The 17,470-nt window shown below is 45.8% G+C and overlaps 1 protein-coding gene across 1 annotated transcript in view; it reads right to left on the bottom strand.

Moving 5' to 3' along the window:
- SHROOM3 (shroom family member 3) overlaps positions 1-17,185 on the bottom strand; it is a 185,162-nt gene extending 167,977 nt beyond the window's left edge. Inside the window, exons 1-2 of the mRNA XM_034772746.1 lie at positions 17,082-17,185; positions 10,429-10,583 (exon numbers count right to left, since the gene is read on the bottom strand). The gene's annotated coding sequence lies outside the window, so the exon portion shown is untranslated. The remainder of the gene's footprint in view (positions 1-10,428; positions 10,584-17,081) is intronic.
- Between the last annotated feature and the right edge of the window lie 285 nt (positions 17,186-17,470).

The following is a 17,470-nucleotide window of genomic DNA, read 5'->3' as shown; positions in this document are numbered from 1 at the left end:
AGATAATTTGCTCCCATGGTTAATTACCTTCATTGTTAACACATTTTGCTTTATTTCTAGTCTGAATTTGTTTCAGCATTAGCTTCCAACTATTTGATCTAGCAGAAAAAGAAATGCAAGAGCCATCTACTATCAGAAAACTCTTTCCCATACAGGTATTTGTAGACCATAACCAAGTCACCTCTTTAGTTTATCCAAGAGGAAGTAAACAGATTGAACTTCTTCAGTTTCTTACTATAAGGCAGGTTTTCCAAACCTTAAATAATTCTTGCGTCTGAACACTTTCCAATGTTCCCAACATTCTTTTTGAAGTGTGGACACCAGAACTAGACACAGTATTCCAGTAATGGTCTTACTAATGCCATAAACAGAAGTAATACCACCTCCTACTCCTACATGATATGTCTTTGCTTACACATCCAAGGATCGCATTAGCCTTCTGGGCTACAACTTCGCACTTGTGCAGTTGGTTATCTACCATTCCCTGGGTCCTTTTCCGTGTCACAACATTCCAGGATACAGTCCCATATCTTGTAAGTACAATCTACATTCTTTGTTCCTAGATGTAGGACCTGGCATTTGCCATATTAAAACATAAGTTATTCAAATGAGCCCACCTTACCAAGACATACAGAACCATGAACTGCATTTTGCTTAGATGGATAGGAGCAGCTAAACAGTGGGGCCCAGATTTTTAGAACCACCGACATAATCCGCACACATTTTCCATTGTAATGTCATATGCATGTGGCCTTTTACATGTCTGTCCTTTGTGCACCCTTTGTCATGCTAAATGCACATGTAAATTTGGAGCACACAGGGGACTGGACTATTCCAAACAGGGTTTAGTGTATTAAGATGGCACTTAGTGGGACGGCATGTGGTCAGCATAGGTTTCTGCAGAATTTAAGCTTTCTTTGATGCTTCTAGAATCCCTGGTTGCCAACAAAACTCCTCACATGTGAACGCGTGCCGTACCATCCAAGAGGCCCATCATCCGGTGGGACACAGGACAAAGTGAGGGCTTTGCTACCACAGCCGCTCTGCAATAGAGAAGTTGTAGGGAGATTTCCCCAGAGCCTGGACCTATGGCACACGCTCTCTTGACCCATCTGTAGAATTCCCAAGTTCACAGGGTGGGAGAAGAAGCCATGGAGCAGCCATATGCGGGTTCTTTGTGCCTTACACTGTGCTCAAGTTCAAAAGATTGACAGGGTGGCTCCTGCTACAAGCTACAAGTCAATAAGCTCAGGTGCTCTCAGCTCTACAGAAAGCCTGTCAATCAGTCACAACACCCAGCTAACAGCAGCGTCAAACATTTGTCCCCAGCGGCAATATGGCCACACTTGATGCAATGGGGGCAAATACTTGTTCCTCCCCCCTCCCCAGTGATTTTGGTTTTCTGCTCACTGTTTCTCTGTCACCAGCAGAGCAATGCTTGTTCATTCCACCCTCCATTTGCAACACATCCTGCTGCCCTGTCACCTCACCCAGCAATTATTTTACAGGCACTTCCCTTTGCACGCTGTTTACACGTAGCTCTTTATCTGGCTAGAAGAGACTAGTTCCTAAGCCTTCAGTATGCTGTGTGTTTTATTGCTGTGGTTTAAAAATACAGTGGAGCAGGAAATGAATCTGCTTTCTCTCTTGCCAGAGGAGCAAACTGTTCTGAAATCTGCCTCCTGAAGGAGCACTGCATTAACAATACAGGGGAAGGGAGGTATTTTTTTCTGGTATTTCTCAATGTGTTTACAACCAGGTGGCAGAAAATGTATTCAAATGGCTCACCCGGTTGAGGCCAGCTTGCCATGGGCAAATGTACAAAAGATACTAGCAGCGGGGTGTGTGTAAGGCAGGAAATTATTACTTCATTTAGTGGGGAGTGGAATGTGCACCTAAGGTGCATTTGATAAGGCTCCCTGATTCCCTGACATGCAAACCAAGTCCTTCTCAGACTCCCAGCTGACTGAACATGAAGAATAAGCAAATTCCCCTTGGCACTCAAATTGCAGGCCCAAGCTATTAAAAAAAAAAACAAAACCCTGAGCCTAGTATCTTAGAAAAAGTATAAAAGAACTGAGGTGGGGGAGTGTTGTGGAAGGAACGAGTGGACATTAGCAACAGATCTTTACATTATTATTGCCAACATGATAAATACACCCGAACTCCAGGAGGTGAGGTGAGGTGCAGGACTCTATCAATAAACCCCCAAGTGACTAATCCACAGAGGGGCTCCAGATCTGGAGATTATACACCCATAAATGGCAGCTGAGGAGCATGACTTGAGGGCCATATGGTAAGAAGAGGCTCTTGAGGCCAGATGGCCCTGTGGTTAAGGCAGTGGGCTTAGACACCTAGGTTCAATTCCTAATGCTGCCCCAGACTCCTTGAGTGAGAGTGGGCAAGTCAGTTGGTCTTTTTCTGCCTCAGTTCCCCATTTGTAAAGCAGGACTACCAGTGCTCATTTTGTCCATTTAGATTGTAAACTTGCCAGCGCAGGGACTGTCTCTCATGCTGTGTCTGCAAAGTGCCTGGCCCAGTGAGACCCACCCCTGATCTTGGCTGTGGCCTCTAGGCGCTACTGCAATGGCAGCTGGAACTCGGTGGCAACAGTGGGGATCGGCTCAGATCCTCCCATTACAAAAGCACAGCCCCCTGTGTGTATTGCCATTGTCTGTTAACAGCTTTGCAGTATAGGGCCTCTGAAACATAGGTGAGCAGTTCTGATTCCATCCACTAACGGGTGGTGGAGTGCACACATTTCAGTACATGTATTACAATGCCTAAATTCACTGATTAAATTTGTAGTGGGGATGCTAAAGAACCTATAGGAAATTAGAGATTTGGCCTGACTTTCAGAAGTCAGTAAGAGCTGCTGGGTACTCAGTGCATTCAACAGCTTCACTTTAATACAAGCCATCAACACCTTTAAAGCATCCATCTATCACTAGTAAGAATAACTTTTGTTTTTCATATTGCAGACACTGTATGACACTACAAGTTATAGCAGCACTGAAAACTAAGTAGTTGGATCAAGCTCAGAAATAAAAAAACAGCAGCCCAGGTCTAGCAGATAAGCCATTTGATAATCATATCATGCAAGGGAGCTACAAGTGTCAGGCAGGATGGCCCAGTGGTTAGGGCACTGATGAGCAGTTGAAACCAGTGTTCAAATCCCTGCTCTGCCACACATTTCCTGTGTGACTCTGAGGAAGTCTGTGCCTCAGTGCCTCATCTGTACAATGGGGATAACAGCACTGCCCTACCTCCCAGGGGTCTTGCGTGATTTCCACATAGTACTGGGGGACATGTAAGTACTTTGGACAGAAACCCAGTGTTACGGGGTATGGTTTTATACTCCTGGACAGCTGAGGCCACTACGGCTGGGTGTGTATGCTTTCATTTTAGACACAAAGGGGTTGATTCTACCCTCATTTATACGTATGGCAGAAGGATGGACTAGACAATCTAACAGGGTTTTCCCATCTCTTATTTCTATGAACAGTATACATGCAGAGGCTGGAATCTGTTGCCAGCATAAGCTACACGAGGGAAAGTTAAGTACCCCAGCTGGGATTATTGCTTTATAGCTGAGTGGGGAGAGTTTTATTTAATGTTTCATGCATGCACTTGTTTTATTGTTCTATGCATCACATGATATCATCCCATGTACACCTCAGGCATCTGAGATAACCAGTTGCTAAAAACAAAACTTTATATCTGGGCTGTCAAACTCAAAGGAGATTCCATGTTTAGTTATGGTCCAAGGTATAAATGCAACACTTCATACTCCCTTCAATCCCCAGCAAATCCCCCACTGATGTTGGTAGGAGATTAGCACAGAGATGAAAGAGACAATACAACCTTTATGTAGCTAGGTAACTTTTATTTATCATTTATTCAGTACTTCATTTGATATTCAGAAAACGGGCTCCCAGTTAGGTCACCACTACATCTGCCCTTTGTTTCTCTCCCTTCCCCCTTTCTCTCCCTCTTCTCTCTTAATAAGTCTCTTCTATTCTTCCCTCTGCATTTCTTTCCCTGCAGCTACTCCCAATTCCTACCCCCTTTCCCGTTCCATCTGCTAAATGATTAACTATTTAATTGCCGACTTGAACACTGAAGCATCTGCCTTGGGCTTTTACAGCTACTGAATGAGATCAATAGGGAAGTTCACCCCTCTTGGTCATTGCCTGTGCCTACAGACAGCCTGAAACAGACACTGCAACATCCGTGGACACTCAGTTCACATTTGGGAGGTTCTCGCTGCAGACATGAGAGCTAGAAATTTACTTTTGTTTTAAAAATGAGAGGTGAGCATGAGCACCGTCTGAGTAAGTCCTGGGGGCCACAAACAAATCATTAGTATTTACCGGCTGTATTACCATACCACCTAGGAGCCCTCATCATGGACCAGCACCCCCTGTACTAGGTGTCCCTCCACTTGTAGAACAATGCAGGCCAGATCCAGCCCAGGGACCATATGTTTAACACTCCTGCTTTAAATAGGCTGATTAAAAATCTCCTTGGAATTGCTCAGTTGTCTCTTCTGATGTCATAAGAGCACTATTTAACCACTCATGTAGAGTTCCGGACTTTCTAATATGAAAAATAAGCGAAGAAAATACCTTTAAAAATGACAAGTTTCAGAGTAACAGCCGTGTTAGTCTGTATCCGCAAAAAGAAGAACAGGAGTACTTGTGGCACCTTAGAGACTAACAAATTTATTAGAGCATAAGCTTTCGTGGACTACAGCCCACTTCTTCGGATGCATATAGAATGGAACATATAATGAGGAGATATATATACACACATACAGAGAGCATAAACAGGTGGGAGTTGTCTTACCAACTCTGAGAGGCCAATTAATTAAGAGGAAAAAAAAAAAAAAAACTTTTGAAGTGATAATCAAGCTAGCCGAGTACAGACAGTGTGATAAGAAGTGTGAGAGTACTTACAAGGGGAGATAGAGTCAACGTTTGTAATGGCTCAGCCATTCCCAGTCCTTATTCAAACCGGAGTTGATTGTGTCTAGTTTGCATATCAATTCTAGCTCTGCAGTCTCTCTTTGGAGTCTGTTTTTGAAGTTTTTCTGTTGTAATATAGCCACCCGCAGGTCTGTCACTGAATGACCAGACAGGTTAAGGACCTATCCTGAAAGATGATCCTTTACTCTCACAGATCTTGGGAGACAGACCTGTCCTCGCTTACAGACAACCCCCCAACCTAAAGCAAATACTCACCAGCAACCACACATCACTGAACAAAACCACTAACCCAGGAACCTATCCTTGTAACAAACCCCGATGCCAACTCTGTCCACATATCTATTCAAGTGACATCATCATAGGACCTAATCACATCAGCCATACCATCAGGGGCTCGTTCACCTGCACATCTACCAATGTGATATATGCCATCATGTGCCAGCAATGCCCCTCTGCCATGTACATTGGCCAAACCGGACAGTCTCTACGCAAAAGAATTAATGGACACAAATCTGACATCAGGAATCAAAATACTCAAAAACCAGTGGGAGAACACTTTAACCTGTCTGGTCATTCAGTGACAGACCTGCGGGTGGCTATATTACAACAGAAAAACTTCAAAAACAGACTCCAAAGAGAGACTGCAGAGCTAGAATTGATATGCAAACTAGACACAATCAACTCCGGTTTGAATAAGGACTGGGAATGGCTGAGCCATTACAAACGTTGACTCTATCTCCCCTTGTAAGTACTCTCACACTTCTTATCACACTGTCTGTACTCGGCTAGCTTGATTATCACTTCAAAAGTTTTTTTTTTTTTTTCTCTTAATTAATTGGCCTCTCAGAGTTGGTAAGACAACTCCCACCTGTTTATGCTCTCTGTATGTGTGTATATATATCTCCTCATTATATGTTCCATTCTATATGCATCCGAAGAAGTGGGCTGTAGTCCACGAAAGCTTATGCTCTAATAAATTTGTTAGTCTCTAAGGTGCCACAAGTACTCCTGTTCTTCTTTTTTCTTTAAAAATGGTGGCTTTCTGTGTACGTCAGCAAGCAGCACACCAAAACACAAGGTAGGTTTGCGTCATTATTTGCAGGTCACTTTTAATGAGGAAAGTGGCATTGCTCACGGCAGTGTGAGTTTGTCTCATTCCCTGCGCACAATCTCTTGCAGCAACTACTGAAAGCATTAGCCAATCACGTGTTGAGAACTCAGGTAACAAATGAGTGTTTCAGAAAGTGTGTATCTTCAGCCAGCCATCCTAGTGCATCATTGACTTATTTTTGTAAATTGCCTATCTGCTAAGCACTCCAGAGAAAGTAGCTTGTTAATTCCATTCAAAAAGAATCAAATTAACTTGTTCATTCATTTTATCGTCAGGTGGCAGAGAGCTGTGAGACATCAGCTATTTGCACTTCTACCCCTTGAAAAACAGCATTTTTACATTCAGGGAAAGATGAGCTTGACCCAGTAAAAGATGGGGTCTGAACAGCCCCAACTGTTGGATTTGGCTCCAGATCTGAATTTAATAGCTTTGGCTCCTAAAATTATACGGGCTGAACCAATACCCCAGATCTGAACCTACACTACATAAACCTTGGATGCAGAATTTCACCCACATGAGTAAAGTTAAGCATGGGCCCAACTGAAAGGCTGCTGAAGTCAGTGGCAGTACTGCTACTGATCTCAGTGGGCATTGCGCAACTAGACACTACTTGCATAAATATTTACAGTATCAGGGCCACAGGGAGAACAACAAAGAATAGTCTATTTAATCCTATTGTGTCTAACCAAGGATCCCTTAGGTCTGGGGGCCTTACACATTTATTGCTGACTGCCCCGGGATTTGCTCCTGGATCAGGACACTTTCTTCCAGCATGCTCCACAGACTGAAAGCAACCGCAACGTCTTTACATAAGCCGTACAATGCCTAAACTTGCATCCCACGTTGTCCCAGGCCATAAGGAGCTTTCACAACTCTGGATGATATTATAGTGCTTATTACTATTTTATTCTGAACGGTCAGGTGCACTAGGAGTGGGGTAAAAATGATCCATGCGTCAGAAGATCCTTTCTGCCATCTGTCTCTGAACCTCGCTCCCATACCGTTGAGTGTTTGCATTTCATCACATAGCTACATGCCGACTTAGCAACGTTCCCCTACCAGCAATGAAGGATCTGTGCCCCTGGCCATGTTTGTGTACAGAATGGCTTTCCTTAATTAGTCTCTTTTGTATCTTTGCTGTATTACACTCATTTCTTTCTTTTACATTTTTATCTAATGGAGGGTGTTTGTTTTTCTTTTTGCTTTTTCCCCTTTCTCTGGAATCCTTAACCATTTCCCTCCACTCCTTGTTTTGTGTTGGAGATGGACACATTTGCCTAATCTCTCATGCCACCTCCCCAGCCAGAGGGCTGAATCCTGCTTCTTTCATGGGTCAGCAGATTTCATATAGTTTCTGACCCACAACCCAGAAGTTACTTGCGATCTCCAATTTCTGTTTGCCATTGCTCCTCTCTCAGGATTTTAGCCTCCATCCGTCCATGTCAACATTCGAAGGCCAGATTCTCTGCTGGTGAAGTCAATGGAGGACAAGCTGAGGATCTGGCCCTGATAGTTATACAATTAACAAATAACTATTTATAAAATGCAGTAATATTCCATTGATCGGGATATAAAAAGCTTCATATGAGGAGAGATTCAACAGACTGGGACCGTTCAGATTAGAAAAGAGACGACTAAGGGGGACTATAATAGAGGTCTGTAAAATCATGAAGGGTGCGGAGAATGGGAATAAGGAAGCGTTATTTACCCTTCCAGATAACACAAGAACCAGGGGTCATAGGCAGCAGGTTTAAAATACAAAGAAGTACTTCAAACTTCACACAGTCAACCTGTGGACCTTGTTGCCATGGGATGTTGTGACGGTCAAAAGAAGAATTGGGTTCAAAAGAAAATGAGATGAGCTCATGGAAGATAGATCCTTCAATGGCTATTAGCCAAGATGGTCAGGGATGCAACCCCATGCTCTGGCGATCCCTAAACCTCCAATTGCTAGAAGCTGGAACTGGAAAATAGGGGATGGATCACTCTATAATTTCCCTGTTCTGTTCATTCCCTCTGAAGCACCTGGCATTGGCCACTGTTGGAACACTGGATACTGGACTGGATGGAGCTTTGGTCTGACCTAGTCTGGCCATTCTTATGTTCTTATGTAACTGTTTAGTGGAGCTTGAAGAACTTTGGCAGGGGTATTGCATGAATAAAATTATTATTAACATTATTATGCTCTATCTCCTTTTTCTCTAATGGTATATGGCATCGATCATCTTAAGCTGCCATCACTGTGACAGCTAATGTTACAATTCAAGGCCTTGGTCCTGATCTTCAAGGCCATCCATAACTTAGGATCCAGCTGCACATGTGAGCACCTCTCCATCTGTCTAGACGGTTATGCTTCTCTAGGGCAACGGAGCTAACAAAATGCAGGATGAAGAACGTAAAAGACAGAGAAAGTATTCTCAGTGGAGAGAGTTTGAATGTGGGACAAGCTAAGGAAGACTGCAAAGCCCTCCTTCATCTGAGAGTCTGGGGTGAAGAGCAGAATACTTTACGAAGGGAGGAGGGAAGCAGAGCTGATGTTAACCCCATGTTCACTGGGGACCAGGAAGGACCCTGGCACCTTATCAGAAGCCGTTTAAAAACTGGACTTCAGTTTGATGATCTATTTCAGTGGGAGCAGAATTAGGCCAGCGCCGAGCACTTCTGAAAATCCCATCTTACAGCTGCATGTTTTACGGAAAAAAATACAGCAGAAATCACGACCCAGTTAGCACCCAGAATGCTACGGCAAGTGGACCGCATCACATGATGAACTGACATGAAGCACCGCAACGCTCCAAACCAAAGCAGAGCTCCCATAGTATTACCCCTGTAAAGCAGGGACCAGAGTATTTGGGATTCCCCCGTTGTAGACATGTATAAGAGGGGAGAAAGAGAGAGACGGGACCCTGTCCTGGAAAATAATGGCGGCAGAAATGCGACATGGTTCCATTTTAGAAGTATACTTGTGGAACGCGGGACACTGTAGGCTATTTGTTAATTTTTTCAGATGCTAAGTCATGTCCTCTTTCAATAACTCAGCAACTTTAATTAGAACCCCATGCTGGCGGTTGAGCTGGGCATATGGAATGGGAGATAAGCTGTTCTGCCTTGCCTGATTTCTATGGCATGGGAAAGCTAGTCAGAAAAACAAGAAAGAGGCTCATTTGTGCTGTCACTGGAAGAAAAAGGACAGATTCCCAGCTTGGACACAGGCCTCTAGCACACGGGGAGTTGTGGTCCAGCAAGCTCACTCACTCTGCCCCCAGCACAGACGGATAATCAGAGACACACACACACACACACAGGCAGAACAGACTCTAGTAGTAATAAGCGTAGAGGAATTGCACTGCAGTGGACGATAGGCATGTATGATAAGAGCCAGCTCCCGCACATAAACAAAACTAGAAAGGCCCCAACTGCAACAGCACCAGAATCTTACACTGAACCCTTCCCCTCAGTGGTGGGGGTGCGATTGAGGATGCAAACCCAGATCGAAAACCAAATGTTGGCACTGGCTTCTACCTCTCTCATGTGATAGAACCAAAACCTCAGATCCAACCCCCACAGCCCCTGGTAGATTCAAAATCTGTATCGGAATCCAAGTCTGTGGCTTGATTCTAATACAAACACTTCCACCTACATAATGCATTTTATCTGCAGAGATCGCAGTGATTTACATAGATGAAATAACCTCAAAACACCCCAGGAGGTACAGTGTGTAAATATTATACATTACAAACTCATTGTGCACCCAGGGAAACTGAGGCAGAGTTAAGTGACTTGTCCCAAAACATGCAATTCATGCCAGATCTGTGACTAGAATCCAGGAGGTTTGATTCAGGGGTCACTGCTCTATCCACTAGATCACACCCTAACTATATAATCCACAATGCTATTTAAAACTGAAACAGCCATTCCTTCCCTGAATTGCACTGTAAAGGTCTGATCCAAACCCTACTGAAATCAATGGGATTCTTGCTGTTGATTTCAATGAGCTTTGGATCAGGCCCTGAATCCCCACCCACAAAGAAAAACCACAGAAATGATAGCGAGCATATGGTTGCATCTTCTCCTAGGTAGCCCCAGATAGGCAGTAGGACTCTGCTTTGAAGCGACTAAGTAACATCCCTGACTTGCTGTGTTGAGGGGGAGCAGTCGAAATAGCTCTGTCACACATGGTAGGACATTGTGTGCCAAACTGGCCCAGGTGACAAGTCACAGGTGCCCCTGACTCTCAGCGGGAGAGATGAAGATGGTGGCGGAGAGTCTTTACAGGACGGTGTTGTGGAGGGAGGGGAAGCAATAACGCACAGCACCCTGCTTGCCTACCTGCGGATGACCAGCTTCAGTGTCTTGTAGGACCCCTTCACCAGTGAGAGGGCCTCCCGCCTGGAACTGCTCAGCTCCACTTCATTGATGTTCACCACCTCATCACCAGCCTGCAGCTTGGAGGTCAGGGAGTCCGCTTTCCCCCCTTCTTCAACCTGCATGGAAGAGAGGAGAAAAAGCAGGGAGAAGAAATTGGCTCAAATTCCCAGGCAGGGGTTGGCAGCCTTTTGTGGCACTAAAATGAGCCACTTCATTGGGGACTAGTTTTACAGGCCCACGGCTCTGCTCCTGAACCAAGAAGCAGCTCCTTCACCTCCCAGCACCCAGAACTCTCTGCTTGCTTCTCTCTCCACGTCATGTGGATGCAACCAAGATCTGCAAAGGATGCAGCCCTCGGTGACTTTTCCAATGAAGCTGGAAATTCTCTATGATATCTGGAAGCAGTAAGGGGTAAGGAAGTGGTCATTAAATATTTTCTGGTCAGTTTTATAAGCCTCAGCCATGAATTCTGGATCAAACTGCAAAGCTCAGATCAATTCCAAGCTTCACTAAAGTATGAAAAGTTCAGATCCTGTGGTTCAGATCTCTCTCTAGCAGAGGTGCTGGAATAATTTGTATAGTGGGGGAGTTGAGAGCTATTGAACCAAACTGTAAACCTTGTATATGATGGAAACCACTTCAAGCCAGGGGGTACGGCAGCATCCCTAGTTCCAGCACCTATGCGCTCTTGCTGATCAACCAATCTAATGACTAGAGCAAGTTGCTAACATGCAAGCTGTAAAACCGATGCATCTAAGTTAACACAATTAATAACAACAGGGGGCACTTCTGTAGTACTTCTCAACTGAGGATCTCAGTGCACTTTATAAAGGGAGGTAGCATTTTACAGTTGCACAGAAAGGTTAAGCGACTGGCCCAAGACTATGCTGTCTGTCAGTGGCAGAGCTGGAAATAAAACACAGGGGCTTGGTTCGTCCCTGCTCTACACCTTGTGTAGTCATTTATCCCTGTGCAGAGTCAGCTGCATTCTCACTTACACATTGCACAGGGGCAAATGACTGCACAAGGTGCAGGGGAGGGGAGGGAAGAATCAGGTCCTGGGTCTCCTGACTCCCAGTCTTGTGCTCTCGCCACAGAGAAAGGCTGTCTCCTTACGCATCCGCCTGAAGTATGAATCCTGGACACTGGGGTGAAGCTAGGTGACACAATGGGTTAAGGCACTAAGCTTTCACTTCTGGAGACTCAAGGTCAATCATGCCACAAAACCACCACTGAAAATCTGCTATAATACAAAACACTTGGTGGGCCACGCTCAAGAGAAGCTCAGATCTGCGACAGCAAGGGTGTTGCAGATCAGGACTGAAGTCCAGCGATGTGGCATGACAGGAGGCATGCTACCTGGCTCTAGCAAGGCCTTCAAGCTCCTCGGCACCATATTCAACTAAAAATGGTAACTAAACTCCTCTTTGCAGATTCGTGTTCTCAGAACTCACACAAGCCTCTGACCCAGTCTGCTGTAGTCCAGCAGAATGTCCGTGGAGAACAGCTGATGCTTAGGTCTGAGTGATTTTCTTATAAGTGAAATGATAGATACTTCAGGATGTTGTCACGCCAGGCGAAGAGTAACTGAGCCATAATGCACATTCCGGCACGTTACCCAGCTTTCTTGCTCTATAGATTAGTTTCAGTGTCTCAGGTGTCTCAGTGTGAACAACAGTTTCTTGTAGGAAGTAATGGCCTGTTCTTCGGATGAGAAGAACAGGATTTAGTACAAACATCATACAGAACATCACATCTTCAAAGCCTCCTCCAAACATTAACTACTCGACTCTCTGAATACCCTTGCCAGGTACCTGAGGCTACGTCTTCACTTGGGGGGCGGGGATCGATTTAAGATACGCAAATTCAGCTACATGAATAGCATAGCTGAATTTGATGTATCCGAGCCGACTTACCCCGCTGTGAGGACGGCGGCAAATCGACCACCGCGGCTCCCCCGTCGACGGTGCTTACTCCTATCTGTGCTGGTGGAGTACAAGCGTCGATTCGGGGATCGATTATCGCGTCCCGACGAGACGCGATAATTCGATCCCCGAGAGATCGATTTCTACCCGCCGATCCAGGCGGGTAGTGAAGACGTAGCCTAAGTGTCATTGCAGACTTAAGCCTTCTAGGAAGTTGTTGCTGAATTGGGAGGCGAGGGGGTGTTTTTCCCCTGAGAACACAACAAAGCCAAAGGAATGAGAATTTATATAAGGGATCCAGGCATGTATCAAAATTCCCAGGAGGATTTAGAAATGCTAGACCTTGCTGGCAAAATAAATTAATGTCTGAATCGTAAAATCAAAATGCAGGATTGTTCCAGCTTGTCTCCGTTGGCAGGGGCTACGCAAGAGCACAGGTGCTATCGTTTTCATAGAACAGAATCAGCTTCTAATGTCACAAAAGGGGGAAGGGCCTGTTTTTACAGTTAAGTCGATTCATTAAGTGCTTAAATACTTTGTTGCACTGGGGATCACACCAATGCAAAGGAAGTGTCAAACCGCTACAGAGATGCCACCCGCATAGTTGTGCCGTGTGCCCAGTTCCCAGCACTGTCAAGTCAATTCCTCTCATCAGGAAAACCCGACCTTCAAGCCTTGGGGATCTCTCCCGGAAATGATGCTAGGCAGGGCCTCTTGAAGCCACCCTGCATCACAAGGCTTTCAGCAGAACCTCTGATGAACGTCTCCTAATCCTACAGGCTCTCAGCCATCCTTTCCACCTCTGCCTAACACAGACACACACCGTCCTGCTAGAACGACAAAACAATCTTCTTTTTTTAAGCCAAGAAAGGCTTTGGCCACTTGTTCTAAAGGGAAAGACTTGCACCTGCTGGGAAATGGGACACCGCTCAATTCCCTGCTCTATTTCACAAGTACTGAGCATTCTCCACAAGCCGGAGATAAATTGCCGCTATTGTGTTTTAGATTAAAAATGTTCCCGAGTAAACACCTTTGCTGGTTAGTTCCCGAGGTGAACCCCAGAAAAGAGAGCCAACAAGCCCCAGGGACCTTGCCTTGTGATTCAGAAACTGAACCGGGGACAAAAGCAGTTGAACAAAGCAGGGCAGCTTTAAAAATGTTTAAGTATCTGCTTCCTGTTCTGGATATTTTTATTAAAAAAACAACGGGACTGGTGGGCAGCAGCACATGTTATGCCATGCCCTGGGGAGGGCAGCCAGCAGCAGGACTTGAACCTGGAATCTCCGGATCTTAAAGCATGATTTTCTACTGACGGTGAAAAAGTCTTCCTACGTTGGCCAAGCCTCAGGGTAGCTCCCCAACTGTCCTCTGTAGTCCAGACACCACTGGAGAGGGACAGAGGACCATACTGAGTGGGTCATACATACAGGAGCCATACAGGGGAAGCAGGAGGGCAGGGAGGTATTCCCACAGTGCAGGAGCAGCTTACGGCCAATTTAAATCCCACCTCCACATTTGGTCGGCGGGGCAGAGCTGGGGAGCCCCTCTGGGGTTGTGCTGTTTCAGCCCCTAGAGCAGCCCAGAGTCCACAAAGGTGATTTAAAGCCACTTTTGCCCCCATCTCTTTTCCCCAGATGGCGTCTTCTGCGCTGCATCTCTCCGGACATTCAGTAGAGAATCTCCCCCTAGCGCTCTGTACCTAACAGTTTTCTTGCTGTCTTTTCATGGAAACAATGGGGAAAACAAAGGACAGAGTGTCCCCAGTTCCTGGTTCCAGTTTATCTACAGGAACGCTCGCCAGCACTGACGGGGTTCAGAATCCAGACCTGAAACCAGAGCCACATTTAGTACATACAGCCTCTGTGACGGGCTGAACTAAAGGCCTGTATCTGAACACTTCCTCGCCCTTGGAGAGTTTGCACCCAGCTCTGAACCCATCTTTTGTGATTTAGGTCCAGGTATCTCTACCCAAACTCAACTGGAATGCCAAGGATGGGAGCTTACATGAGGGGAAAGAGGAAAACAGTTTGTGACAGCTCCACGAACTGAGCATGGCAAGTTCTGCACAATTCTTGTCCGAATGGGCTCAGTGCCTGACGAAGAATCAAGAGCAAATGGAGCCCTGGGATCCCACTAAGTATCACTTCTTCTCGCTGGCTGTGTATGCAATGTTTGTAGTTAGGGAGTGGCATTCTCACGGCACAGACTGCATAGTTCACACAGAGCAAGTGCACACTGGCCACAACTCTATCTCCAGCCAACGTCATTACTGCAGAAGCAAACAAAACCCAAAGACCAAGGAATGTATTTAAATGAACACCTGTTTCAACAGACAGGATCGAAACCAGGAAATTGGATCATTTGAATGGGCAGACGGTGAATGTCTGAAGCTAGGACAGCATGATACCACGCCACCAAGGGCAAGGAGGGTCATAGAAGCTGTGTGCTTGGCCCTTGGAAGAGATGGATCCATACATTATTCCACCTCTCCTGAGTTAGGAACAGTTAAAGGCAGTGTGATCTAGTGGCTAGAGCCCTGGACCAGGAGTCAGGAGCCCTGGATTCTATTCTCAGCACTGCCACTGGCAAGTCACTTCACCTCTCCCACCTTTTATCTGTCTCATCAATTGAGACTGTTAGTTCTTTGGGGGCAAGGAGCATCTTGCTATGTACAGCGTCTCCACAGTGAGAACCTGATCTCAGTTGGGCCCTAATAAAAGTAACAGTCAGTGGGCTCCGGACAGGGCTGAGTCCAGCCCTCCTGCACTGGACGGCCAGAAAGAGAGTAGCTACGGCATGTCTGTTAGGAACAGTACAATGGAAACCCAGGGTTCTCAGAGGTAGGAGAAAGGCTGGAAGGATCTAAAGGCAAATAAAAAAGCCCAACATGTGCCGCTTCCGGGAGGGCGGCTGGTACCTGGATGTCTCCTCTACCTCCATCTAGCTGGGTGGAAGGAAGCAAAGGAAAGCCAGCTTTTCAAAAAGAGGTTCAGGGCATCATTTTACTGACACCCCAAAAAGCAGCTACAAAGAAAGCAACAGTAATGAATAATGTTGGCACTTTCACAGTGCCTTTCATGCCAGGATCTTAAAGCACTTCAGACACGAATCATTTAACTAGCAGAACCCTCCTGTGAGGTATGTGACTTCACCGATTTTACAGATGAGGAAACCGAGTGGTTAAGGGCCAAATGTTCAAAGTCACCCGATTTGGCATCCAGGGCCCTAATTGCATGCACAGATAAACGGCCATTTCTGCCTACCCATTCTGGATGCACAATTTAATTTTGAAAAATCAGGCTCCAAGTGACAGGAGGTCAGAAGGTGGTACGTCACGCCTTGCCCAAATCACAAGCTGCCTGGATGCTGTCAGTCAAAGACCGAGTCAAAAATGCATTTCATTATTCTGAGTCTCATGAACAGTGCTTGGGGGGCCAGATTGGTCACAGCACTGTCAAACCTAGCTTCCACTCAACAAACAGCCGCTTGCTCCAGCAATGCAGCTATTGTGAGTTAAGTGACCTGCTACCACAGTGCACGCAATTGTCAGCAGAGGCTCCTATGCTTGGTTTAGGCTGAGAAAGATAAGGGGAGTTTGAGCCCCTAAGCTCTTAAGCCTTCTGTATGCAGAACTTCCATTGCCTTCACTGGAAGCTTTAAAGATGGGGGGCCTGGCGAGGTCCAGCCCCCTAAGTTAAGGTTGTGATTTATTCAGAAGTCACCCAGTCTCTGTGCAGAGGCTGGTTATTACAGAAGACTCTGAAGAGCACATGGGGTGGCAGAAGTGTGATAGGTTTGCTGTCCCACTAACCTTACCTCTGAAGGCCACAGCTCAACCCCAGGCTTATGTCACAAGGGTGTCTCCCCATTCCTGCTCTCCTCTGAGCCCATCCCCCAGACAGCACCTAGATAAGCAGTGCAGCAGGACTGGCAGTGGAGCTGGGGGAAATCATTGATTTTTCAGTTGCCGGAAAAGATTGGTTTGGGGTCAAGCAAAACCAACATTTTTGGCAACCCCTCCCCAAAAATCCATCCCAAAAATCATTTTGGACCAAACAAAACCTTGAATTTCAATAAACGCAAAGGAAATTTGGAAACAAAATATGGTTTCAACCCTTCCACCACCACCCCAAAAGAATCAAAACATTTTGACGTTGGGGGGAACTTTTTTGCTTTTTTCCCCCCTCCAGTTGAAACAATTCACTAAAATTGACACCAGTTCACAAAATATTTCAGTTGACCCAAGGTTGCATTTTCCAGGGGAAACAAAGTTTTATCTGAAAAGTTTCACCCAGCTCTAAGTGGCAGCCTGTGTACTAAGGAGGCCAAGGAACTGCTCCAGGCCAGCCATGACATTCATCTGTGGAGCCACGCATGGGGAAGCGCGCCCTGTCTACTGCTCTCTGCAAACCCGGGTATAGAACGTTTTATGCCATACCAGCTAAACATAAAGAGCCAGGGGTTAGACATACCTCCCAGTGTGCCTGGGTTTTGCTGAATTAAGTTGGACCTTTCACCTTACTGACTATGTTGTCAGCATCAGTTTCTACCTGGTGGTGACCTAGAACATTTGCAAGAGAACTTATGAGGGATCCCCAGGTACAATATCATACATGTCACACAAGAAATACTGGAGAACTCACTGCGTCATTAGTGCTTGCAATATATTAGAAGCCTTGCAACTCTCACCAGAAGAGTATTCCATTCCCTTTCTTTTGTGGCAGCAAATGCAGCACCCAGTCTCCTAAGGAAGCATCTGACAGAGCTTAACCAATAGCCTTCTACAGAAAGCAATCCAAAAATCTATGGGGCTTTTTGAACCATCCTGGAGCATTCCTGATAGGAAGGTTGGCCTTGTGGTTAGGGCCAGCACTGGGATTTGAGGTTTGATTCCCAGCTCTGACACAGACTCCTTCTCTGATCTTGGGCAAGTCGCTTAGGGCCAGATTCTGATACCAGTCTCCCAGAATGAACAGACTCCTACTGCATGAGTAGATCTGCTGAAATCAATGGGAGCATTTCTGCTACTCAACAGGAAAAAGGGTCTTCATCTCTAGCTGAAAAACAGAGGTAGCCAG

Source organism: Trachemys scripta, chromosome 5, assembly GCF_013100865.1.
Source record: "Trachemys scripta elegans isolate TJP31775 chromosome 5, CAS_Tse_1.0, whole genome shotgun sequence".
Taxonomy (NCBI): Eukaryota; Metazoa; Chordata; order Testudines; family Emydidae; genus Trachemys; species Trachemys scripta.
This window is presented reverse-complemented; position numbering and strand designations above follow the sequence as displayed.